The 26631-nt window shown below is 29.9% G+C and overlaps 1 pseudogene; it reads left to right on the forward strand.

Moving 5' to 3' along the window:
- Positions 1–26631, forward strand: part of LOC120210925 — a 116697-nt pseudogene that overhangs the window by 63159 nt on the left and 26907 nt on the right.

The raw sequence follows: 26631 nt of genomic DNA on the forward strand, positions 1-26631 counted from the left end.
GTTTTCTGTTTTTTCGAATGGGTTCGAACTCCGATTTTGAGGCAAAGGAAAAACTTCATAATGTTTTATTAGAAAAAACATAGATCTTAATTTATACATAAAGTTAGAGATAAGTTTCCTAGTACAAGCAAATTACTTAGAAGTTATCATTTCTAAGAGTTAGAATACTATTAGGTTACAAACTAATATACTTCATAACTTTATTGAATAACCTGCACTCCCCCTCAAGTTAGGGAGAAAATGTTGAAAAGACGTAACTTGGATGTAATCTCATCGAAGGTAAGTCTTGGAAGCGTTTTGGTGAGAATATTTGATAACTGATTCTTGTTGAGACATAGTTGAGTTTTACTGATCCACCATTCACATTTTTAGATATAAAATGCTTGTCGATCTCCACATGCTTCCTCCAGTCATGATGAACAGGATTCTTTGCAATACTTATTGTAGATTTATTATCACTCTGAAGTTCAAAACACTTGTTGTAACATAATCCGAACTCAGTTAATAATATTTGTAACCAGATTCCAAGTTTCATTGCTCTAAACTCTGCTTCTGCACTACTATTTTTTGCTTCTCCAAGTGACCAAATTTCCCCATACAAATGAACAATAACCAGTTGTCACTACAAGGAATTTCTACTATTGTGACAAATTTAATTTTGTCAAAAATATTGTCACTATTAATAGCTTTTTCGTGACAAATTAAATAAATAATCATCACAATAAGTTAAAAAAATATATGCAATTATGACAAAAACTAAAATCGTTATAATAATATGTCACTATTAGTAAATATGTGTAATATATGGTGACAAAATAAATTTTGTTACCAATTTTTGTTAGAAATGTTTCCCTCAATTTTTTTTGCGCCAAATTAAACTCTTATAGTGACAAGTTTTGTAACTAAAAGTTTTAATGAATATGACAAAACAAAATTGTCACAACAAATAATGAGATTTAGATATGTTGTGACAAATTTTATTTGTACTTATATATCTTAATTATAGTGACAAAATGTATAGTTACAAATGATTATTTTCAATTTTTAGTGTAAAAATAAAATCATATAGTAACATATTTTGTTATTATCAGCTATAATTATTGTTACAAAAAACTTGTCACAAAAAATAATGAGATGCACGTTTTTAGTGAAAAATAATGTTTGCAGTTATATATTTTATTTATAGTGACTAAATATATTGTCATAAATATTTCCCTCTATATTTTAAGTGTCAAAAAGGTCATATAGTGAAAAGTTTTGTAACTATAAGTGTTAATAATCGTTACAAAAAAAAAAAAAAAACAACAAATGATGATATTCAAGTTTTTGTGTGTTTGTAGTTATAAATTTTAATTATAGTAATAAAATATATTGTCATAACTTTTTCCTCCATTTTTTTGTTTCAAAAAGTTATATAATGACAAATTATGTAAGTAAAAGTTTTATTTTAGCCTTAGATGACCATTCATATCACAACATCCGTAGAAGTCATTGAATTCATTTACAGACTATTAGAGAGTTTTAGTATTGTTGCATCCTTTTCTATTTGAACATGCTATTAAAAATTCATTATGCCTAAATCTATTTTATTAACCCATTTTCAATTAATTCAAACTCAATAACTATATACTTATCTCACAAATTCGTTTGAGAATTGAATAATGAACAAAATTAGTTTTGGTAAATAGAAAAAGAAAAACATGTGCGGAAAGGAAAGTACATCTGTTGTGGGATCTAAGTTGTAGCTGTGTGTCGGTGAGACTGTGACTGCTTGTGCCATCGTGGGAGAAGCGATGACAACAAAAAGAGCACAAAGACAGTTAGGGATTTCAATATTTGGGGAAAAATTGAAAGTCAAACGTATTATAACAAAAAAAGAAAATGAAGAACTAAATATATATATTGATGTTTTAGTGAAAGATTATTAAACAGTTTTTGATAATATTTTATCAACTTCAATATATTTATTTTCTTTGATTTAAATATTCCAGTAATTATATCTTTTATTTAAAATTAGGTGTACATCTAATTAAATTTACTTTTTTATAATTTTTAAACAGTTTACAATATCTTTTGTTATAGCTTTAGTTTAATAAAATATTATTAAAAACTAAAAATGTTAAAAATAGTTATCAAAAACCTTATTTTTACACAAAGAAAAAGATTACATGGAAATTCGATTCACTAAAACACCTGTATATGTATTATATATAAATTTTCCTATTTTTTATTTTAGTTTTTTAACATTTATTTCAACAAAAATAGCTCTAGTTAAAACTTTGAGACAATATGAGATAAATTTCAATAAGTTTTTCTAAGCATTTAAAATTAATAATTAATAATTGATATACCATATATTTAAATTATTTTATTAAAAAATAATAAATACTTTTTAGATGATTTACAATTCATAAGAAAAAAAAAATACTTTTTTAAATAAAAAATACTTTATGTACTTAAATAAAAATTAATATATTTTTGTAATATGAAAAACCATAAACTGAAACTATTTTTGTTAAAATAAAAACCAAAAAATTTAAATCTAAAATCAAAATCAAAATAAAATCAATCCAATTAAATTATAATAAATTATTCAAGATTTTATAAAAAAATAAATTTAATTATAGATAAAGAATATAATTTAGAGAAAAATAGATAAATCAAATTAATTTTTGTAAAATTGATAAAATATTGTTGAAAATTAAAAATTATAGAAAAGTTACCAAGCAATGTATTTTACACGGAAAAAAAAACATCAAATAAAAAAATAAAGATGACAAACTTCCGTTGAATTATTGTTAATTATATTATACATGCTATAATATGAGTGGTGGGCATGTAGAGGAGCATAAAAGGGGAGCAGGAGAATTATATTTGTAAGTAAATGTTAATTAATAAATATTACCTTATATAAAAATATAAGTAACTTACTGTTCTAAATGTCTACAATCGCTTCCTGCACGAATATATCCAAGATGTAATTTAAGTAGAATATTTTAGGCCATGTAAATATGAGTAAAAAATTAACTATACATCTAAAATTATATATAACACACCAAATATCATATCTATACCCAACATTAGATTTAACAAAATGATACACGGCAGAGATGACACATACTACATGAACAGAACACATGTTTCTCGTATATGTGATGTGGAAATTTATGTTTATGCATGTTGACACGAATACCAAACTTTTATTTCATGTTTCGTATTTATTTATGTCACATGAAAAATTAACTAATATTTTATTATCGAGTTGGGTCATATCAGATATCGAATCGGGGCGGTGAATATGTTATTCAATTGGTAAAAAATTAATTATGCATTTTTTTATCAATTAAAATTTTCAACTAGATTTTATGTTTAACTATAAATATAATATTTTCTTGAATCAGAAGAAAATAATAAAATAGTGATTATGTTTAATTATAAATATAATATTTTTATTGATTCGAATTGAATTTGTTAGGTCTAACTTCATATAATTTATTTAGATTATATTTTGTATACAGTTTTATGTGGATTATCGATTATGTATTTTATTTAATATATATTCATGTATTTTATTTTAATACGAATTATAAAAAATTATTTACTAATACGAATGATGAAAAATTATGTATTTAATATAATTTATATATTATATTATTAACCGAATTAATGTTTGTTTTTTGATTTAATGGGATTAATGTGTAGTTCTTCAAAGTAGATTTTTAAACAGATATTTCTTTCTCCAGACACGTCTATGTTTTGTAGGAGCATAGATCCTATCATGCAACAAGCACTTCACACACGTTTGGGTTGTCAAAATAAAAAATATATAAAATAAAATAATAAATCTTTGAATATATATATATATATAATTTAAATTAATATTATTATTATTATTATTATTAAATAATATCTTTTCAAAAAATAAATAAATAATTTGGGAGGGAAATTTCCCTCTATTTTCTTTTAGATGAAAACTTATTTGCTATATATATTTATGGGTTTATTATTTTATTTTTTCATTATATAATTTTGATTTATAAATTTTATTATTATTATTATTATTTATTTCTTTGATTTTGAATATATATATATATATATAAATATATTTTAAAGGGTTTTAAATATACATTTTATGAATTTAAAATTTCTCGTACTTATCTTAATAAAATAATAATACTAATAATATATTTTTAAAAAATAAATAAGTAATTTGGCTTGGAAATTTTCCTCTATCTTCTTTTAAATAAAAACTTATTTTTATTTTTTGTAAATTTTTTTTTCGAACTCTAATTATAGTTTTCTTTGACGGTTTCAAGCCATTTCCCAAACCTTTTCTTTATTCTTTCAGGGTGAAGGGAAAAACCAAAACAATGAGTTTTTTATATATATATTTGATCTAAACTTATTTGGTCTATAGTTAGAGCGAGAGTGGCCTCATTGACTATGGAAATCCTAGTTCGTAAAAGCAATCAAAATCCAATGCAAATGATGAGTTGATGAACATTCAAGGTAAGAGAGATAATTATTTGTTTTATTTTGAACTGTTGATTTTTTTTTTGCTGCTAAATTTTTTTTTTGCTGCTAATTTTAATTTTTTGCCCATGTTATGAAAAATTAAAAGGAAAACATGTTTTTTTCTTATGTAGTGTGAACTTTCCATTTAATCAATCCCATTTTTTTGTTCATCAATTTGTTTCAGTTTTACTCTCTCGGTTTTAAGGTGAATTAATTTCAATTTTTCTAGTTAATTTTTTTGGGTGATGTTTGGTAGCTAAGAAAGTGTAGGATAAGTGAAATTTTATGTTGTTCTTTGGATTGTTTTTTTATTTCCATGTTTTTAGGGCTATCTTCGAGAATTATTTTTTTGGGGGTGTAGGATTAATTTTTCATTTATATCTAATACTCAGTTACTATAATATTAATAGGTTCAAAGAATGTTATTTTCCAGCAATCAAAATATTGATATTTTGCTCAATCAAATTTCAATGCAATCCAACTTGCAAATTGTGCCAAGTGAAACAACACTAATCGAACCATTTGATAATAAAGGCAAGAAAAAAATTTATGTTCATTTTTTATACTTTATCTTAAATATTACTTTTAATATAACCATATATTTACATATATATATGTACAATCAATGAGTTGAAATAATCATTGAGGAGTAATATTATAATTTAATTTTTAATAATAAAATATATTCTATATGCCATTTTAAAAATATTTATTAATAATTTAATATAATTTAACTTTTTTGTATTCAAAGGTAGGTGTGGAGATTTATGGACCATCATGGCGGACTTCAATTTATTTTTATTTCTAGAAAGAGAATTTATGTTTTCAATAAATTTCGTTCAAGACATTTTATATTTATATTAATGCTATTTAATTAGTTATATTATTAGAACTATAATATTAGTTTTATTATTATTATAAGATTTATAAAAAATATTAATTTTTTAATATAAAAAAAGTATGTAAAATAATATTTTTTAATAACAAATTGTAACAAATCTAATTAGTCATATTAATTTTATTCAAAATAAGAAATTATGTAAAACTTATTTAGTTACAATATTTTCTGAAAATAACTAATTATGACAAATTTATACAGTCATAATAACAATTATTTGTAACTAATTGCAACAAATTTAGTTAATCATAATAATATATTAAATTTAGTTAAAATAAGAATTTATGTCAAATTTATTTAGTCACACTATTTTTCTCAAAATAATAAATGATGAAAAAATTATTTAGTCAAAATAACAATAACAATTCTAAATATGAAAATTTATGACAAATAATATTTTTCACAATAATAAATTATAATAAATTTATTTAGTCACAATACCATATTAAATTTAGTCAAAATAAATAATTATGTCAAATTTGTTTCGTCACAATATTTTCTCAAAATAAATTTTTTTGATAAATTTGAATTATGAAAAAATATATTCTTTCACAATAACGATTTATAACAAATTTATTTAGTCACAAAAAATTTATAAGAAATATTTAGTGACGAAATAAAAGTAGTGAGAACTTAAATTTTGTTGTAATATATCTTTTTGTTACGAAAATCTTTTTTGTTCGATGTTATAATTTAAGTTAATTGTGACAAAAATTAATTTTTGTGATAAAATACATATTGTATTTCAACAAATATTTTGTCTATGTAATTTACATTTAGTGATGAAATAGAAAAAATGAGAAAATAATTTTTGTTGCAATATGTATTTTTGTCACGAAAACTGTTGAAAACATTTTGATGTTTCGATATAACAAATTAAGTGTTATTGAATTTTAAGAATTTATAATCATTTTTAAAGTATATTCGATTAAGTCATTCGAATATCAAAATATTACTCCAAGTTTTTCAAAGGTCAATTTCAATTCTTACTAAAGTGTAAAATTGTGTTTTAAACTTAAAATATTTTTGAAACAATTTTTACAAAGTATTTCGAACCAAAATCGAGCCAAAAATCAATTTTATGAAGGGATGTACTGATGCACTATTTGATGTATGGATGCACACCATATTTCGAATGCTGTTGAAAACATTTTGATATTTTGATATAACAAATTAAGTTAAATGAATTTTAAGATTTTCCAAATGATTTTTCTAAGTATATTCGATAGAATTATTCGAATATCAAAACATTACTCCAAATCTTTCAAAGATAATTTTTAATCCTTACTCAAAGTGTAAAATTAAGTTTTAAACTTAAAATAATTTCAAAATAATTTTACAAAGTATTTCGAACCATTTCAAAGCCAAAAATTCCAGATTGCTCAGAGGGAACCGATTCCCCCCCCAAGGGGGTACCGATTCCCCTCTAAATGGTTTGGCTCCGAGAATTCCAATATGCTCGGAGGGAACCGATTCCCCCCCAGGGGGTACCAATTCCCCCTTGTATAACGGTCGAAATATTTGAATTTTACACTTAGGGAACCGATTCCCCATAGGGGGTACCGATTCCCCCCACGCTCCAAACTGTTTTATTAATTGTTTTCACACTAAAACGGCTATATTATTTTCTCTAATCATCCCCAACGTTTAGAAGTGATTCAAGGTGTATTTAAGCAAGCTTAGAAGTCATTGATCAACAACAAGAAACATCAAGCAATTAGAATCAAGAGAGAATCAAAGAGAAAGCATCAAACCTCAAGTTTGAGCATTTCAAGCCTATTTTTCATTCAATATTTATTTTGCTTTCAAGAACACCTATTGTGCTCAATTGTATTTATTCTTGAGTGTTCTTTCTTTGTTCTAGAATTGTGCAAACATATTTGTCTTGTGAGGTTTTTCTTGTAAGTTTGTAAATTTGTATTTCTCTTTGAGAAAAGAGTGTTCTCAAGAATTGGGGTATATTCTTGAGGGAGTTGTAAGGTTATCTCTTTGGCCTCAAAAGAAAGAACAAATTAGTGAATTTGTTGGAAAATCCTTAGTGTGGATAGCTAAGGTAGTGAACGTAGACTTTGGTTGATAAAGTCGAACCACTCTAAATCGTTGTGCAATTTCTTTCAATTTTCTGCAAAAGCTTCCACAAAAAAATTTTATTGCCAATTCACCCCCTCTTGGCCGATTCAGTCAATCGATTAACTCAACAATTGGCATCAAGCCTAACTTATTTGAAGGTTTAATCACCTCTTGAGTCGATTCGGGAAGAGTTATATCTATAATCAAAGTCATCAATGGCCTCCACTTCAAACTTCGACTCCGGTCTCGATTCGATGCCCGTCAACAAGCCTCCTTTTTCAATGGAGCTAACTATGCCTATTGGAAGAATAGAATGATGTACTTCATTCAAGCAAGTGACATGGGAGCATAGAATGTTGTAGAAGAAGGATACATCAAACCTCTCACTCATCCAAGGTTGTGGAGTGAATGAGAGACAATAATGTTCCAGCTCAACTCCAAAGCCATCCATAACATTTTTTGTGCTCTTGGACCAGATGAATACGAAAGAGTTTCATCGTGTACAACCGCCAAAGAAATATGGGACAAACTTCAAGTCACTTATGAAGGTACCGATGAGGTAAAGAAATCTAAAATTAGTATTCTAACCCATAGTTATGAAAATTTCAGGATAAAACCAAATGAAGATATCAAAGCTATGACGGATAGATTTTCAACGATTGTCAATGGTCTCAAATCATATGGAGAGATCATTTCAAATGAAAAGCTTGTAAGGAAGTTAGTCTACTCCCTCCCAAAATCGTTGCAATCAAAGAAGACGACAATCATCGAGTCTAAGGACTTAACGTCCTTAACTATTGAAGAGCTAATTGGGTCACTCCTCACTCATGAAATGATGCTCGAAGATGAGGTGGACCTCGACAAGATTGACGAGACACCAAAGGAGAAGGAGAAGAAGAAAAACATTGGAGTTGCTCTCAAATCCACAAAAGATGAGAGTGATTCGAATGAAGATGACGAGGAAATGACATTGTTTGCCAAACGGTTCAGAAAAATGATGAGACCTTATCGAGGAAGAAAATTTAAACGAAATGAAGTCCTCAAAAATGAACCGAAAGAGAAGGACCTAATCATTTGCTACGAATGCAAAAAGCCAGAGCATGTCAAATATGATTGCCCACAATTGAAGAAAAAGGGTCAATCAAAGAATAAGCACAGGGCTCATGTGGATACATGGAGCGATGAAGAAAGTTTCGATGAAGAGGAACAAGAAGTAGCTAACTTGTGCTTGATGGCATTTGGGGAAGATTCTAAGGTAACCTCTAACTCATCCGATTTTGATGATTTATCCTATGATGAGTTATTAGAGGAATATAATGGGTTGGCTTCGGATTATGAGAAATTATTTTTAAAATATAAAAATTATGTTTCAAAATTGAAAAATGAAAACAAACTCATATCCAAAACCAACAACGATCTTGAAAGTAAAATCAAAGATTTGTAAATCAAACAAGAAGAGTTTGAAAAGAAAATTTTAGATTTGCAAAATTTACTTTCAAAGATCAATGATGATCATCAAAAGAAAATTGATGATCTTAAAGCTTCTTTTGATAAAGTTGGAACAAAACATTTTGAAAAAGGTGGAAATTCAAAATCCAACTTTGTTAGAAAAAGTTTTAGAAACTACAATCATAGAGGTCCCCAAAGAACCTATAATGGAAAAATTATTAGAATTATGTGGGTTCCTAAAGAACTCATTACTACTAAAGATAAAAATATCCTACACAAATGGATACCTAAGGGGACTAGGATTTTGGAAACTAATGAATATGGACCCCAAAGAATTTGGGTACCAAAAATAAAAAATTAATCTATGTTTGTAGGGAAAGGAGAATTGCTACAAGGCATGGGAAACAAATTCAAATTCATGGTACCTTGATAGTGGATGCTCAAGACACTTGACCGGAGATAAAAGCCGGTTCATTGAGCTTTACGCCAAAAATGGAGGAGAGGTGACTTTTGGAGACAGTTCAAAAGGTCACATTGAAGGTATTGGTACAATAGGTAATACCTCTTCCATACAAATTAAAAATGTTTTATATGTGAATGGATTAAAGCGTAATCTATTGAGTATTAGTCAATTATGCGATAAAGGATTCAATGTCTTATTTGAAATTAATGGTTGTAAAGTCATTGACATTGCATCTAATCGGATTATGCTTGTTGGTCATAGAATAGGAAACATATACATGGTGCATTTAGATTCTTTTGATATGACTAATTTATGCCTAGTTGCTAAGGATGAACATGATAGTTGGTTATGACATAGGAGACTAGGACATGCTAGTATGAGTGTTTTGCAACGGTTAATTCAAGGAGACCTAGTAAGAGGGTTGCCTAAGCTTAAATTTGATAATGATAAAATATGTGATGCTTGTGCTAAAGGAAAACAAAAGCGAGTTTCTTTTAAATCCATTAATGATGTATCAACTAGTATAGTTTTACAATTGATCCATTTAGATCTTTTTGGGCCAACTAGAACTACTAGCTTGGGTGGAAAACAATATACATTTGTCTTGGTAGATACTTGGGTTCTATTTTTAAGTACTAAAGATGAAGCACTAGAACAATTCATCACGTTTTCAAAAGTAATCTAAAATGAAAAAGGTTACTCTATAACTAGTGTTAGGAGTGATCATGGATCTGAATTTGAAAATCTTGGATTTACTGAATTTTGTAACTCTAACGGTATTAGCCATAATTTTTCAGCACCTAGAACCCCTCAACAAAATGGAGTTGTTGAGAGGAAAAATCAAACTTTAGAAGAAATGGCTAGAACCATGCTTTGTGAAAATAATTTGCCAAAATATTTTTGGGCGAAAGCCACAAATACCGCTTGTTATGTTGTAAATCGAGTAATGATTAGGCCAATTTTAAAGAAAACTCCATATGAAATTTTCAAAAATAAAAAGCCTAACATTAGTTATTTTCATCATTTTGGATGTAAATGTTTTGTTTTAAACAATGGTAAAGAAAACCTTGACAAATTTGATGCTAAAAGTGATGAAGGAATTTTTCTGGGTTATTCCTTAAATTCTAAAGCCTATCGTGTATTTAATAAAAGAACTTTAGTTGTAGAAGAGTCTATACATGTTGTTTTCGATGATAATCCCCTTCCGATGAAGGATTCTTCTGTGAATGATGATGTAGGTGTAATAAATACAAATGACGTTAGACATGACGTTGGAGAACCATCATCAAAGGAAGAAACAAAAAATGAGGAAACTCGTGATCCTCTTGAGAATCCAACCATTGAAGAAAGGGAAGTATCTTATCCAAGAGAGTACAACTATGTCAAGGATGGTGAAATTATAGGTGATCCATCCAAAGGGGTAACAACTCGATCTTCTCTTAGAAATATTTGTAATTATGTTGCATTTATCTCATGCATAGAGCCTAAGAATATTAAAGAAGAATTAAATGATGAACATTGGATTATGGCTATTCAAGAAGAGTTAAATCAATTTGAGAGAAGTAAAGTATGGACATTAGTTGAAAGGCCTAGTAATAAATCTACTGTAGGTACTAGATATGTATTTAGGAATAAGCTTAATGAGAGTGGTAATATAGTGAGAAATAAGGCTAGACTTGTTGCTCAAGGGTATACTCAAGAAGAGGGCATAGACTATGATGAAACATACGCTCCCGTAGCTAGGATGGAAGCAATTAGAATGTTATTAGCATTTGCATGTTTCAATGAATTTAAATTATATCAAATGGATGTTAAAAGTGCATTTTTAAATGGTTTTATAAAAGAAGAAGTGTATGTGGAACAACCTTCAGGTTTTGAAGATTCAAATTTTTCGGATCATGTTTTAAAATTGGCAAAAGCTCTTTATGGTTTAAAGCAAGCTCCTAGAGCTTGGTATGAAAGATTGTCAAATTTTTTAATTGAAAAAGGTTTTTCAAAAGGGAAGGTTGACACTACATTGTTTTTTAAGCATAAAGGTAAAGATTATTAGTAGTTCAAATTTATGTTGATGATATAATATTTGGTTCTACTAATGATGTTCTTTGCCAAGAATTTTCTAAGCTAATGCAAAGTGAGTTTGAGATGAGCATGATGGGGGAGCTCTCATTTTTCTTGGGACTCCAAATCAAGCAAAGAAAAGATGGCATCTTCATCAATCAAGTTAAGTACGTCAAAGATATGCTCAAGAAGTTTGGACTGGAAAATGGGAAACCTCATGACACTCCAATGAGCTCTTAAACAATACTTGAATTAGATGAAGGAGGTAAATGTGTAGATGTTAAATTATATAGGTAAATTATTGGATCTCTACTTTATCTAACTGCAAGTAGACCAGATATTATGTTCAGTGTTTGCTTCTGTGCTAGATTTCAATCATGTCCTAAGGAATCACATTTACTAGCTGTTAAGAGAATCTTTAGATACCTTAAGGACACTCTTAGTTTAGGACTTTGGTATCCTAGAGACTCTAGCTTTAGCTTGCATGCTTTTTCTGATGCGGATTATGGAGGATGTAAATTAGATAGGAAAACCACCTCCGGTACTTGCCAATTCCTTGGAAATATGCTAATTTCTTGGTTTTCAAAGAAACAAAATTGTGTTGCATTATCTACCACTGAAGCTGAATACATTTCAGCTGGTAGTTGCTGTGCACAAGTTTTATGGATGAAACAACAACTTTTTGATTATGGAATTGAAGTAGGTACCATTCCTATCAAGTGTGACAATACTAGTGCTATTTGTCTCACTAAAAATCCCATCCAATACTCTAGAACTAAGCACATTGAAATAAGACATCACTTCATTAGAGACCATGTCACTAAGGAAGATGTAGTTCTAGAATTTGTTGATACTTTGCACCAATTAGCGGATATCTTTACAAAACCTTTAGACAAGGAATAATTTTGGACACTTAGGAGAGAATTAGGTTTGACCAATCTATCTTCACTGAGTGTTTAAAATAATTTTAGCACTTTTAATAATAAATGAAAAATGTTTATAATAGTAATTTTTGATTGCATTCATTGCTATTAGTTAGGGGGAGTTTATGATTCTTGATGAAAAATTAATTTTATGTTCAAATATCGTTTAAAGATTAATTGAATTGTTGAACATGATTAATTTTCAATATATGAGTGCCAATACCCTAGAGGAAATTAATTTAGCATTTTGGGTGTTTAAAATCAGATTTTAGCATTTTGGTGCAGAGGGAATCGATCCCCCCTTTAGGGAACCGATTCCCCCACAGGGGAATCGATACCCCCCTGGGGTTCTGGTTATACACGGGCAGAACCCTTCAAAATCCTCAAAAACCCTCTATTTTCTTCCGTCCGCCGTTTCTCACCCTCTAAGCACTCAAATCTCCATTTTTGCCTCAAATCAACATTTTTAATCGGAATTCACTTCAAATATCATCCTTTAAACCTGTTGGAATCATCAAAAACGTGCAAACTTCATCTAATCTCACTCAAATCCAAAATAATTCTAAGTATTTTTCCAAAACTTCTAATTTATCAATTTATGAACATAGAACTAGTTTTAATTAGTTTTAGGTTGAATTTTAGATCAAGCATTGATTTTTTAGTGATTAGAAACTAGATATTACAACTAATTTCATCAAAAACACAAGAATTTTCCAAAATTTTCTAAATTTTCGAAATAAAAAAAAATAATTAATTTTCAAATTTGTTTTGATTAAATTATGTTGTTGTTATGAAAACTATACATATATTGTTTCTCAAAACCATATTTTTCAAAAGTTTTTCAAAAACTTTGCCCATTAGGATTGATTTAGAGAACCTTGAAATATTGAGGACTCAATTAAGTTTTGGGATTGATTGAATTGCATACATGTGTTTTCTAAATTGCAGGTTATAAATTCTATTATGATTTCCTAAACCATGTCCAATCCTAAACGTGCTAGGTCATCATCTAGTCGCTCACACCATCAACCAAATCCACCTCCTATTCCAATTTCTAATCCTAATCCCATTGATCCTAACTTGACTATCCAAAATTCTTGTTTCAATCATCCTGGTCCTAGAAATCATCGTTTTTGGTATTATCAATATTTTGACTCTTACAAAATCCGGGAAGAACATATTCCTTCTCGTCAAGCTATATTAGCTATCAATTTTAAATATCTTCCTCTTATAAAAGAGTGGAAATTTGATAGACTCTTTGACCTTGAACCCATCGTTTACCATCAACTTGTTCGTATTTTCTATTCTAATGCCGTTTGTGTTAAAAACCAAACTGAAACTGAAACCATAGGAATTCGTTCCTACCTCCTAGGACAATTCTTATATATTGACTCGGCTTACATAGCCAATACATTCGGACTAGATAATGATGGTATTTCAAATGAAAAATAGGTTTTAGGATCTCGTTATAAAAGAAGGGATAGTGCAAGTGTCTTAGACCTTCATGAACGTTTTCTTCATCTAATGATTTCTTGGTGGTTTCGACCATCCGGAGGTTGTTATTCTACTCTTAGAGCCTTATATCTTTGGTGGTTACATTATTTCGAAAACAATATTAAAATCAACATACCTCCTATTATTTTTGCTGAAATTATTGAAACCGTAAATCTTGTTCCTAACAAAAAACTCTGTTCATCTCTTGTTTACGGTTGCATTTTGAGTAATCTGTTTTCCAAAGCTGGGCTTAGAGTCGGTCTAGATTCCGTTTTTCCCCTTAAGAAACAAATTAACCTTCTTTCCTTAACGAGAGCGGGATAGATTAAGGATAAGGAAACCGGTGAATGGGTTCGATCTTCTGCAAATACTCCGGGAGCTAGTTCTTCACAAGCTCCATCCAAAGCTGGCGAAGATCTCGAGCTTGAGCAATTAATGCGAGACATCGATGAAGCCGAAGATGAGCCTGAGCAGCCCGAGGAGCAGCCCGAAGAGCAAGCACAACAAACGCATCCAATGCCTCCATATTTCCAATCCTTTATGGAGATATTCGATTTTCGATACGCTACTATGGATTCGTGCTTTACTTCTATAGAGTCCCATTTATCCACAATGGGAGCTCAATAATTAGAAATTCTTCGGGAAATGCGTGCAAATAATGAAGCAACCAACGCACGTATTAATGACCTCACTAACGAAATGGCCGCTATGCGAGCTCGTTTTCCTCCTCCTGATCCGGATATGTGATTCAATGTTTTTCTTTGAACTCCAAACTTGTTGTTTTAACATTTTGAATATTTTGGAATGTTTGAATTTGTGGATTGCTTGACTTTGAATTTGTTTGGATATATGAATGGTTAGAAATTATCTATTTGGTGTGATTAAATTTATTCATTATTGCATCATTAACTTCATGATTAGATATATGACCAATTTTGCCATTTCACATTAATTATGAATATTGATTATGAAACTAATGGCTAACGTTTCTCTTGCTTGTGATCTTAGCAACTTATATTATATAATCATTTGCTAAATGATTTCAAAACCTTGTTTAAATTCTTTAAATGTCTTTTTGATTTAACAAAAAGGGGGAGAAGTTAAAAAAATGATAAATGGGGAAGTGTTAGTGTTAAAAAAGGGGGAGTAATTTCAAAACTTGATTTCAAAATCTTAAATTACTAAAATGTTTTGTTATATAAAAAAGGGGGAGATTATTGAAAACATTTTGATATTTCGATATAACAAATTAAGTTAAATGAATTTTAAGATTTTTCAAATGATTTTTCTAAGTATATTCGATAAAATTATTCGAATATCAAAACATTACTCCAAATCTTTCAAAGATCATTTTTAATCCTTACTCAAAGTGTAAAATTAAGTTTTAAACTTAAAACAAATTCAAAATAATTTTACAAAGTATTTCGAACCATTTCAAAGCCAAAAATTCCAGACTGCTCAGAGAGAACCGATTCCCCCCTAAGGGGGTACCGATTCCCCCTGAATGGTTTGGCTCCGAGAATTCCAATATGCTCGGAGGGAACCGATTCCCCCCCAGGGGGTACTGATTCCCCCTTGTATAACAGTCGAAATATTTGAATTTTACACTTAGGGAACCGATTCCCCATAGGGGGTACCGATTCCCCCCAAACTCCAAACTGTTTTATTAATTGTTTTCACACTAAAACGGCTATATTATTTTCTCTAATCATCTCCAACGTTTAGAAGTGATTCAAGGTTTATTTAAGAAAGCTTAGAAGCTACTGATCAACAACAAGAAACATCAAGTAATTAGAATCAAGAGAGAATCAAATAGAAAGCATCAAACCTCAAGTTTGAGCATTTCAAGCCTATTTTTCATTCAATATTCATTTTTCTTTCAAGAACACTTATTGTGCTCAATTGTATTTATTCTTGAGTGTTCTTTCTTTGTTCTAGAATTGTGCAAACATATTTTCCTTGTGAGGTTTTTCTTGTAAGTTTGCAAATTTGTATTTCTCTTTGAGAAAAGAGTGTTCTCAAGAATTAGGGTATATTCTTGAGGGAGTTGTAAGGTTATCTCTTTGGCCTCAAAAGAAAGAACAAACTAGTGAATTTGTTGGAAAATCCTTAGTGTGGATAGCTAAGGTAGTGGACGTAGACTTTGGTTGATAAAGTCGAACCACTCTAAATCGTTGTGCAATTTCTTTCAATTTTCTGCAAAAGCTTCCACAAAATTTTTATTGCCAATTCACCCCCCTCTTGGCCGATTCAATCAATCGATTAACTCAACAAATGCATTTTATGTACCGATGCATAGACCATGCATCGATGCACTCCTGACTCTTTTGAAACATAGAATGCAATTAGTGTACCGATGCACCCCAAGTGTACCGATGCACTAGGTCTTAAAACGGTCAAAATATTTGAATTTTACACATAGTGTACCGATGCAACCTTGAAGTGTACCGATGCACCTAAGCTCCCAACCAGATTTTTAAATGATAATTACACAATAACGACTCTATTGACTTCACCAATGATCCCCAACGTTTAGAAGTGATTCAAGGTGTATTTAAAAAAGCTTAGGAGCCATTGATCAACAACACTTACGAAGAGAAGCTAGAGAATCAAAGAGAAAGCATCAATCCTCAAGTTTGAGCATTTCAAGCCCATTTTTCATTCAATATTCATTTTGCTTTCAAGAACACTTTTTGTGCTCAATTGTATTCATCTTTGAGTGTTCTTTCTTTGTTCTAGAATTGTGAAAATATATTGCCTTGTGAGGTTTTTCTGTAAGTTTGCAAATTTGTGTATTTTTCTTTGAGAGAGAGTGTTCTCAAGAATTTGGGGTATAATTCTTGAGGGAGTTGTAAGGTTACTCTTTGTCCTCAAAAGAAAGAACAAATTAGTGAATTTGTTGGAAAATCCTTAGTGTGGATAGCTAAGGTAGTGGACGTAGACTTTGGTTGAGAAAGTCGAACCACTCAAAATCGCTGTGCAAATATTTTCTATTTTGTGCAAAAGCTTCCACCAAAATTTTAATTGCCAATTCACCACCTCTTGGCCGATTCGTCGATCGATTAACTCAACAATTGGTATCAGTGCCTCACTCATTTGAAGGTTTAATCCCCTCTTGAGTCGATTCGGGAAGAGTTATATCGATATTCAAGTCATCAATGGCCTTCATTTCAAACTATGACTTCGGTCTTGATTCCATGCTTGTCAACAAGCCTCCTTTCTTCAATGGAGCTAATTACGCTTATTGGAAGAATAGAATGAGGTATTCAAGAAAGTGACATGGGAGCATGAAATATCATAGAAGACAAATACATCATACCTTCCACTCATTCAAGATTGTGGAGTGAATGAGAGACAAGAATATTCAAGCTCAACTCAAAGGTTATCCATATTATTTTTTGTGCTCTTGGACCAGATAAATAAAATACGGGAGAGTTTTATCTTGTACAATTACCAAGGAGATATGGGATAAACTATAAGTCACTCATGAAGGCATAAACGAGGTAAAAGAATCTAAAATTAGTCTTCTAACTCATAGCTATGAAAATTTCAGGATGAAACCAGATGAAGATATCAAAGCTATGAAAGATAGATTTTCCACGATTGTCAATGGTCTTAAATCATATGGAGAGATCGTTTCAAACGAGAAGCTTGTGAGGATGTTAGTTTACTCTCTTCCAAAATCTTGGCAATCAAATAAAACGACGATCATCGAGGCTAAAAACTTAAAATCCTTGACTCTCGATGAGCTTATTGGTTCTCTCCACATGCATGAAATGATGCTTCAAGATGAGGTAGACCTCAAGAAAAAGGATGAGACAAAGAAGGAGACGGAGAAGAAGAAGAACGTTAGAGTTGCTCTTAAATCCACAAAATATGAGAGTGATTCTGATGAAGATGTCGATGACGAGGAAATGACATTATTTGCCAAACTGTTCAGAAAACTGATGAAGCCCAATAGAGGAAGAAAATTCAAAAGAAATGAAGGCTTCAAGAATGAACCAAATGAGAAAGACCCTATCATTTACTACGAATGCAAAAAGCCCGGGCATGTCAAATACGATTGCCCATAATTAAAGAAAAAGGGCTAATCCAAGAAGAAGCATAAGGCACACGTGGCTACATGGAGCGATGATGAAGCCTCCGATGAAGAGGAACAAGAAGTAGCAAACTTGTTCTTGATGGCTTTTGGGGAGGATTCTCAGGTAACCTCTAGCTTATTTAATTTTCGAAGATTATTCTTTTGATGAGCTATTAGAGGAATATAATGGGTTGGATTCGGATTATGAGAAATTATTTTTAAAATACAAAAATGATATTTCAAAATTGAAAAACTAAAATAATCTCATATCCAAGACCAACATTGATCTTGAAAGTAAGGTCAAAGAATTACAAATCAAACTTGAAGATTTTGAAAAGAAAAATACTGATTTGCATAACTTACTTTCAAGAGTTCATGACGATCATCAAAAGAAAATTGATGATCTTAAAGCTTCTTTTGATAAAGTTGGAACAAAACATTTTGAAAATGGAGAAAGTTCAAAATCCATCTTTGTTAGAAAAAGTTTTAAAAACTACAATCATAGAGGTCCCCGAAGATCCTCTAATTAAAAAATCGTTAGAAGTATATGGGTTCCTAAAGAACTCATTACTACTAAAGATAAGGATATCCTACACAAATGGATACCTAAGGGGACTAGAATTTTAGAAACTAATGAATATGGACCCAAAAGAAATTGGGTACCAAAAAAAATTAATCTATGTTTGTAGGGAAAGGAGCATTGCTACAAGGCACGAGAAACAAGTTCAAACTCATGGTACCTTGATAGTGGATGCTCAAGACATATGACCGGAGATAAGATCCGATTCATCGAGCTTAATGAAAAAAATGGAGGAGAGGTGACTTTTGGTGATAATTCAAAAGGTCACATTGAAGGTATAGGTACTATAGGTAATACCTCTTCCATACAAATTAAAGATGTTTTATATGTGAATGGGTTAAATCATAATCTATTGAGTATTAGTAAATTTTTGTGATAAAGGATACAATGTCATATTTGAAACAAATGGTTGTAAAGTCATTGACATTGCATCTAATCAGATTGTGCTTGTTGGCCATAGAATAGGAAATATTTACATGGTGCATTTAGATACAATAAATATGACTAACTTGTGCCTATTTGCTAAGGAAGAACATGATAGTTGGTTATGGCATAGGAGACTAGGACATACAAGCATGAGTGTTTTACAAAGACTAATTCAAAGAGATTTAGTAAGAGGGTTTCCAAAGCTAAAATTTGATAAAGATAAAATTTGTGATGCTTGTGCTAAAGGAAAACATCAAAGAGCTTCCTTTAAGTCTATTAATGATGTATCAACTAGTAGAGTATTACAATTGATTCATATAGATATTTTTGGGTCAATTAGGACTGTTAGCTTGGGTGGAAAACAATATTGCTTTGTATTAGTAGATGACTATTCTAGATATACTTGAGTTCTATTCTTAAGTACTAAAGATGAAGCATTAGAAAAATTTATCACATTTTCAAAAGTAATCCAAAATGAAAAAGGTTACTCCATAACTAGTGTTAGGAGTGATCATGGTATTGAATTTGAAAATCTTGGATTTACTGCTTTTTGTAATTCAAATGGTATTAGCCCTAATCTTTCAGCACCAAGAACCCCTAAAAAATGGAGTTTTTGAGAGAGAAAATTGAACTTTAGAATAAATGGTTAGAACCATGCTTTGTGAAAACAATTTGCCAAAATATTTTTAGGCGAAAGCCACAAATACCGCTTGTTATGTTATAAACCGAGTAATGATTAGGCCAATTTTAAAGAAAACTCCATATGAACTTTTCAAAAATAAAAAGCCTAACATTAGTTATTTTCATCATTTTGGATGTAAATGTTTTGTTTTAAACACCGATAAAGAAAATCTTGGCAAATTTTGACGCTAAAAGTGATGAAGGATTTTTTTTGAGTTATTCCTTAAATTCTAAAGCTTATCGAGTATTTTATTAAAATAACTTTAGTGGTAGAAGAGTCTATACATGTTGTTTTTATGATAATTCCCTTCCGAGGAAGCATTCTTGTGTTAATGATGATGTATGTATTATAAAAGCAAATGACGTTAGACATGACATTGGAGAACCATCATCAAAGAAAGAAATGAAAGATGAGGAAACTCATGATGTTCTCGAGAATCCAACCATTGAAGAAAGGGAAGTCTCTTACCCAAGAGAATACAACTATGTCAATGATGGTGAGATAATAGGTGATCCATCCAAAGGGGTAACAACTCGATCTTCTCTTAGAAATATATGTAATTATGTGGCATTTATCTAATGCATAGAGCCTAAGAATATCAAAGAAGAATTAGATGATGAACATTGGATTATGGCTATACAAGAAGAATTAAATCAATTTGAGAGAAGTAAAGTATGGACATTAGTTGAAAGGCCTAGTAATAAATCTACTGTAGGTACTAGATGGGTATTTAGGAATAAGCTTGATGAAAGTGGTAACATAGTGAGGAACAAGGCTAGAGTTGTTGCTCAAGGCTATACTCAAGAAGAGGGCATAGACTATGATGAAACATACGCTTCCGTAGCTAGGATGGAAGCAATTAGAATTTTATTAGCATTTTCATGTTTCAATGAATTTAGATTATATCAAATGGATGTTAAAAGTACATTTTAAATGGTTTTATAAAAGAAGAAGTGTATGTTGAATAACCTCCTAGTTTTGAAGATTCAAAATTTCCAGATCATGTTTTTAAATTGACAAAAGTGCTTTATGGTTTAAAGCAAGCTCCTAGAGATTGGTATGAAAGATTGTCAAATTTTTTAATTGAAAAAGGTTTTTCAAAAGGGAAGGTTGACACTACATTGTTTTTAAAGCATAAAGTTAAACATTTATTAGTAGTTCAAATTTATGTTGATGATATAATATTTGGTTCTACTAATGATTCTCTTTGCCAAGAATTTTCTAAGCTAATACGGAGTGAATTTGAGATGAGCATGACGGGGAGCTCTCATTTTTCTTGGGACTCCAAATCAAGCAAAAAAAAGATGATATCTTCATCAATCAAGCAAAGTACATCAAGGAAATGCTTAAGAAGTTTGGATTGGAAAAGGAAAAACCCCATGCCACTCCAATGAGCTTATCAACAAAGCTTGACAAAGATGAAGGAGGTAAATATGTGGATGTTAAATTATATAGGTCAATGATTGGTTCTTTGTTATATCTAACCGCAGGTAGACCGAGTATAATGTTTAGTGTTTGCTTATGTGCTAGATTTCAATCATGCCTTAAGGAATCACATCTACTTTCCGTTAAGAGAATCTTTAGATACCTTAAGGGCACTCCTAGTTTAGGACTTTGGTATCCTAGAGACTCTAGCTTTAGCTTGCATGCTTTCTCTGATGCGGATTATGGAGGATGCAAAATAGATAGGAAAAGCACCTTCGGTACTTGTCAATTCCTAGGAAATATGTTGATTTCATGGTTTTCAAAGAAACAAAATTTTGTTGCATTATCTACAACTGAAGCGAAATACATTTCATCCAGTAGTTGTTGTGCACAAGTTTTATGGATGAAACAACAACTTTTAGATTATGGAATTGAAGTTAGTACCATACCTATCAAGTGTGACAATACTAGTGCTATTTATCTCAATAAAAATCCCATCCAACACTCTAGAACTAAGCACATTGAAATTAGACATCATTTCATTAGAGATCATGTCACAAAAGGAGATATAGTTCTAGAATATGTTGATACTTTGCATCAATTAGCGGATATTTTTACAAAACCTATAGATAAAGAAAGATTTTGGATACTTAGGAGAGAATTAGGTTTGACCGACCTACATTGACTTACTGTTTAAAAATAATTTTAGCACTTTTAACTGTTTTTGAAAAATGCTTATAAAAATAATATTTTTTATTGCATTCTTTGCTAATAGTTAGGGGGAGTTTATGATCTTTAGTGAAAATTAATTATATGTTCAAATAAAATTTAAGGATAGATTTTATTTGATTGAACATTGTTAATTTTCGATCTTTGAGTTGTCAATACCACTAGAGCTAATTAATTTAGCATTTTAAGTGTTTAAAACGGATTTTAACATTTTTTTTCACTATGCATCAGTACACTATGAAAGTGTACCGATGCATTGTAATACCCTTAAAATTCAGATAATGACCAAAATGAATATTTTAAAAGTTTGATGGTCAAAGTAGAAATTTGGGAAAACATGTAGGGAATTAAGTGATAATTTCCTAAAAAGAATTCTATTCCATAAATAGATGGTTTACTTTTGAGAGTGGGATTTTATAGAAATCATATTTTTGGATTTATAATTTTAGTAAAGAAAAATTAGAAAAGGGTTAAAGCCGGTAAGGAATTGGTAATTCAGATCGAATTAGAATTTTACAAAACAATTTAAAGGATGTTATAAAATGGTTGGAAATATTATTTTAATATTTTGGATCTGATAAATTTGGGTTGGAAATGTGCATTTTTTGGATCTGATAAATTTGGGTTGGAAATGTGCAATTTTTCAGATTTAACCGAAACAGTGGAATTTAGTGACTAAAACGCAAGATTTGAAAACTTCAAGGGAAATTTTGGAAATTAAAGTCAAAATAATTCAGCTTTGACTTTGAAATATGATAAGGATGAGTTGTCATGGTTTTATGGTGAATAAGAAGATTCATTAAGGGTGATTTGGTCTTATTTCAAGTAAATGAATATTATATTCATTTATAGTGGAATATAATGTAAATTAAGATGAGATGTTCCCCACATTTCATCCAAATTTACTCTCTTCTTCTCCAAAGCTGCCGTGGGTTTTCTCCTAAGGTAAGAGAAAGCTTCAATTCAAATTTCAAGCAATTTCCTTAGGATTTTGAGTATGCTGAAAATAGAAAATTGTTATATACGAAAAACACTATCATTTAGTACCAATATTGCATGAAAATATTGTTAGTGTTCAAGTTCATCTTGAGTTGATGAAGGGGATGTTGATTTCATGTGTTTTATGGGTTATGAAGAGTTAAGTGATTTTAAAGAATTGGTTGTAAGAATTGATGAAGAACCTTAGGATGAGGTTAAAGAAAACAATTTATATTTTGAAATTAGCAGCGAGTTTAAAAATTCACCAGAAATTATATAAAACTAATTTGGAGGTTATTTTTATATATTTGTGTTCATATATCGATCTAGTTTTTTTTAAACTAACTGTGATCAATTTCAAGGTGTATACAAAAATATATGAATTTTAAACCAAGGAAAGGTCAGAAAACAATTGGACAGCATATTCTGCAAAACAGATTCTGTTGGTCAAATTTGAAAATTCACCATAACTTGTACATAATGAATTATAAGGATTTATTTATATAGATAGATTCATATTCGAGTCTAGTTTTCAACAGAACAAACGTAATTGAATTCCAGTGTGTATATCAATACATAATTCTTATTCTTTAAAGGTAGTGCGAATTGTCTGAATATGGAAAATTGATGGGTTGTTGTGTAAGTATTTTATAATTGATGTACTATGCTGAAAATTGCTGTTTTGGAAATTAAATGAGTGTTAGATGTGAAATATGACTATTTTGGAAGTTTGAAAAGTTTGGTGATTTAAGTTCAACATTTGAATAATTGGGTACTTAAATGTAATTGTACCTTTGTAAAAGCATTTGAATGGTAATAATTTCAATGCTGAAATTTTTAGTATTTAGAATGTAAGTGATAAAATGGTGAAGGACCATTTTATATGAATTGGAAAAGTTGGTTCCAATGTGAAAAAGGAATTATTAAGTATTGAGTATTTTGATAGATAATGAGTTTCAAATATATTATGGAGTTATTTTGGGATATGTTTATGTTAGTACAATACTAACATATGTATCATTATGAATTTGTGATTTATACAGATCATGATTGATTTGTGATTGAAGCAAGTCAAGTGTAAAAAGGGTTTATTATGAACAATAGTGACGCACATATTTTGGAAATTATAAAGTGTCAAGGTTAGTGCAATACATGCATGACATTATACATGGATGTTTTATACATCATCAGGAAGATTTGTGATAAGTCGACCTTGTTTATATCAGCATGATATTATGTCATATTTTTATAAATTGACATGACATTGATATGTCACAATATGAAATTAAAATGCATTAATTATGGAAAAATATGATATTTTACCATGAATGTTATTTCGGATATGAACTGCCCAATGTTAAATATTGATGATATACTTTGCCATGGATGGATCGAATGAAATAGATTATATGCCCAAGTAAGTTATTGAGGGATAGGGTATAGTTGGCATGCCATATAGTATAGCAGCTGCAGGTTTATAATAGCTCTATAGTGTGAAAGGGCACTAAGTGCGGGAAGGTGGATACGACCTTATGTATCATGTTCGGATTAGCACTATAGCGTAAGCTTAATGTAGGTGGTGGGCATGACCTTATGTGTATTGTTTGGATTAGCACTATGGCGTAAGCTTAGTGTAGTTTTAGCACTACGGTGCAGGTATTTTATTCGAATACCTAGGGTCCTCAGGGTTTTATAATGGGCTATGGACTATGGTTTATGGTTTATTGGTGAATAAATAGTAAGCATACAAATAAGCTTATGAGCTTGTGGAATAAATGGAAAGTATATTGGTAAGAAATTTTATATTCAATTATAAATATTTTGATCATGGTAAAATATTGGATATGCTGTAACATGATTTTATGGCATTTGTTTTTGACAATGAAATTCATACATGAATTGTATTGCACTGATTATTGTTTTAAATTGCCTCACTAAGTATATACTTAGCGTGTGATGATTTTCACGCGTAGGTAAAAAGCCGGTAGTGGAATAAAGATTTCAAAGTGACATCAAGCATCAGAGAGTATATTTCAATATCAGTAAGACATCCTATGGTGTAATATTGATTTTTTTTAGTGGCCTTTATTTTTTTAATGTTCAATTTGTTTTGTTGAATAAATTTGGAAACAGAATGGTAAATTTATAGTTATGAAAGGTTAATTTTTATGAATTTATACGTATTTTCGGAAATTAATGTAGTAGTTACTATAGCAGTGAATAGTGATGAGCAGTAACCACGCTTAAAAATTTCCAGAATGCTATAGGGGTACCGATATCCTCACTGTTCACTGTTCATAGTTCATAAAAAAATCTTTTGAATTAAATTTGTTATAACGAAACATAATTTATATGATATGGTATTTTTATAATATCAGTTGCTGTTTTAAGAAAATAAATTTTAAATCGATTTTGAAATGGAAAATGGTTTTAAAAATTCGGGTGACATCTATAATCTGTATAGGTATAATTATACGGGTTATGAGTGTTACATGCATCCCTTGAATATGCATCGATACACTATGAAGGTGCACCGATCCCTCATCTTCACAACCGAAATCTCCACTTTTGCTCAAAACCTTCGATCTATAGTCGAAATCCAATAGTTCTTCATCTTTTAAACCTATTGGAATCATCAAACTCGTGCAAAAATCGTCACATTCTCACTAAATCCGAATTTTCATGGTAATATTTCAAAAACCTACTATTTTATTAATCTTAAACTTAGGACTAGTTTTAATTAGTTCTAGGTTGAACTTTATATCAGGCATTGATTATATGATGTTTCTAAACTAGATTTTACAACTAATTTCATCAAAAACACACAATTTTTCAAAAAATTTTGAAATAAAAAAATTGATTTTGTTTTTGATTTTAAAAGTGTTATTTTTGATTAAATTATATTATCATTATGAAAACTATACAGACTATGATTTTTTTCAAACATTGTTTTGTCAAAATAGTTTTCAAAATTTTGCCCATTAGGATTCGGTTTAGAGAACCTTGAATATTGCATACTCGTATTGAGTTTTGGGATTGATTATATTGCATACAATTATTTCAAATTTGCAGGTAATCTTACCCATTCCGACCTTTAACCATGTCTAAACGCCCTATGACATCCTCTAGTTGTTCGAGTTAAAACCGACCTCCTATTCCTCCACCCAATCCAAATCCAAATCCTAAAGATCCAAATATGACCATTCTCAATTCATGTTTTAACCAACCCGGTCGTAGAGAAAACCTCTACCATAGGTACATGAATATTTTCCAATCATATAAAATTTGATTTTTCAATATAACAAATTAAGTGTTATTGAATTTTAAGATTTTATTGAATTTTGTTGAAAACATTTTGATGTTTCGATATAACAAATTAAGTGTTATTGAATTTTAAGATTTTATAATCATTTTTAAAGTATATTCGATTAAGTCATTCGAATATCAAAATATTACTCCAAGTTTTTCAAAGGTCAATTTCAATCCTTACTAAAGTGTAAAATTGTGTTTTAAACTTAAAATATTTTTGAAACAATTTTTACAAAGTATTTCAAACCAAAATCGAGCCAAAAATTAATTTTATGAAGGGATGTACCGATGCACTATTTGATGTATCGATGCACACTCTATTTCTAATGCATTTTATGTAACGATGCACATACCATGCATTGATGCACTCCTAGATCTTTTGAAACATCAAATGTAATTAGTGTACCGATGCACCCCAAGTGTACCGATGCACTAGGTCTTAAAATGGTCAAAATATTTGAATTTTACACATAGTGTACCGATGCACCCTTGAAGTGTACCGATGCACCTACGCTCCCAACCAGATTTTTAAATGATAATTACATAATAAC

This window comes from Hibiscus syriacus, unplaced genomic scaffold (genome assembly GCF_006381635.1).
Source record: "Hibiscus syriacus cultivar Baekdansim isolate YM2019G1 unplaced genomic scaffold, ASM638163v2 tig00109945_pilon, whole genome shotgun sequence".
Lineage (NCBI taxonomy): Eukaryota > Viridiplantae > Streptophyta > Magnoliopsida > Malvales > Malvaceae > Hibiscus > Hibiscus syriacus.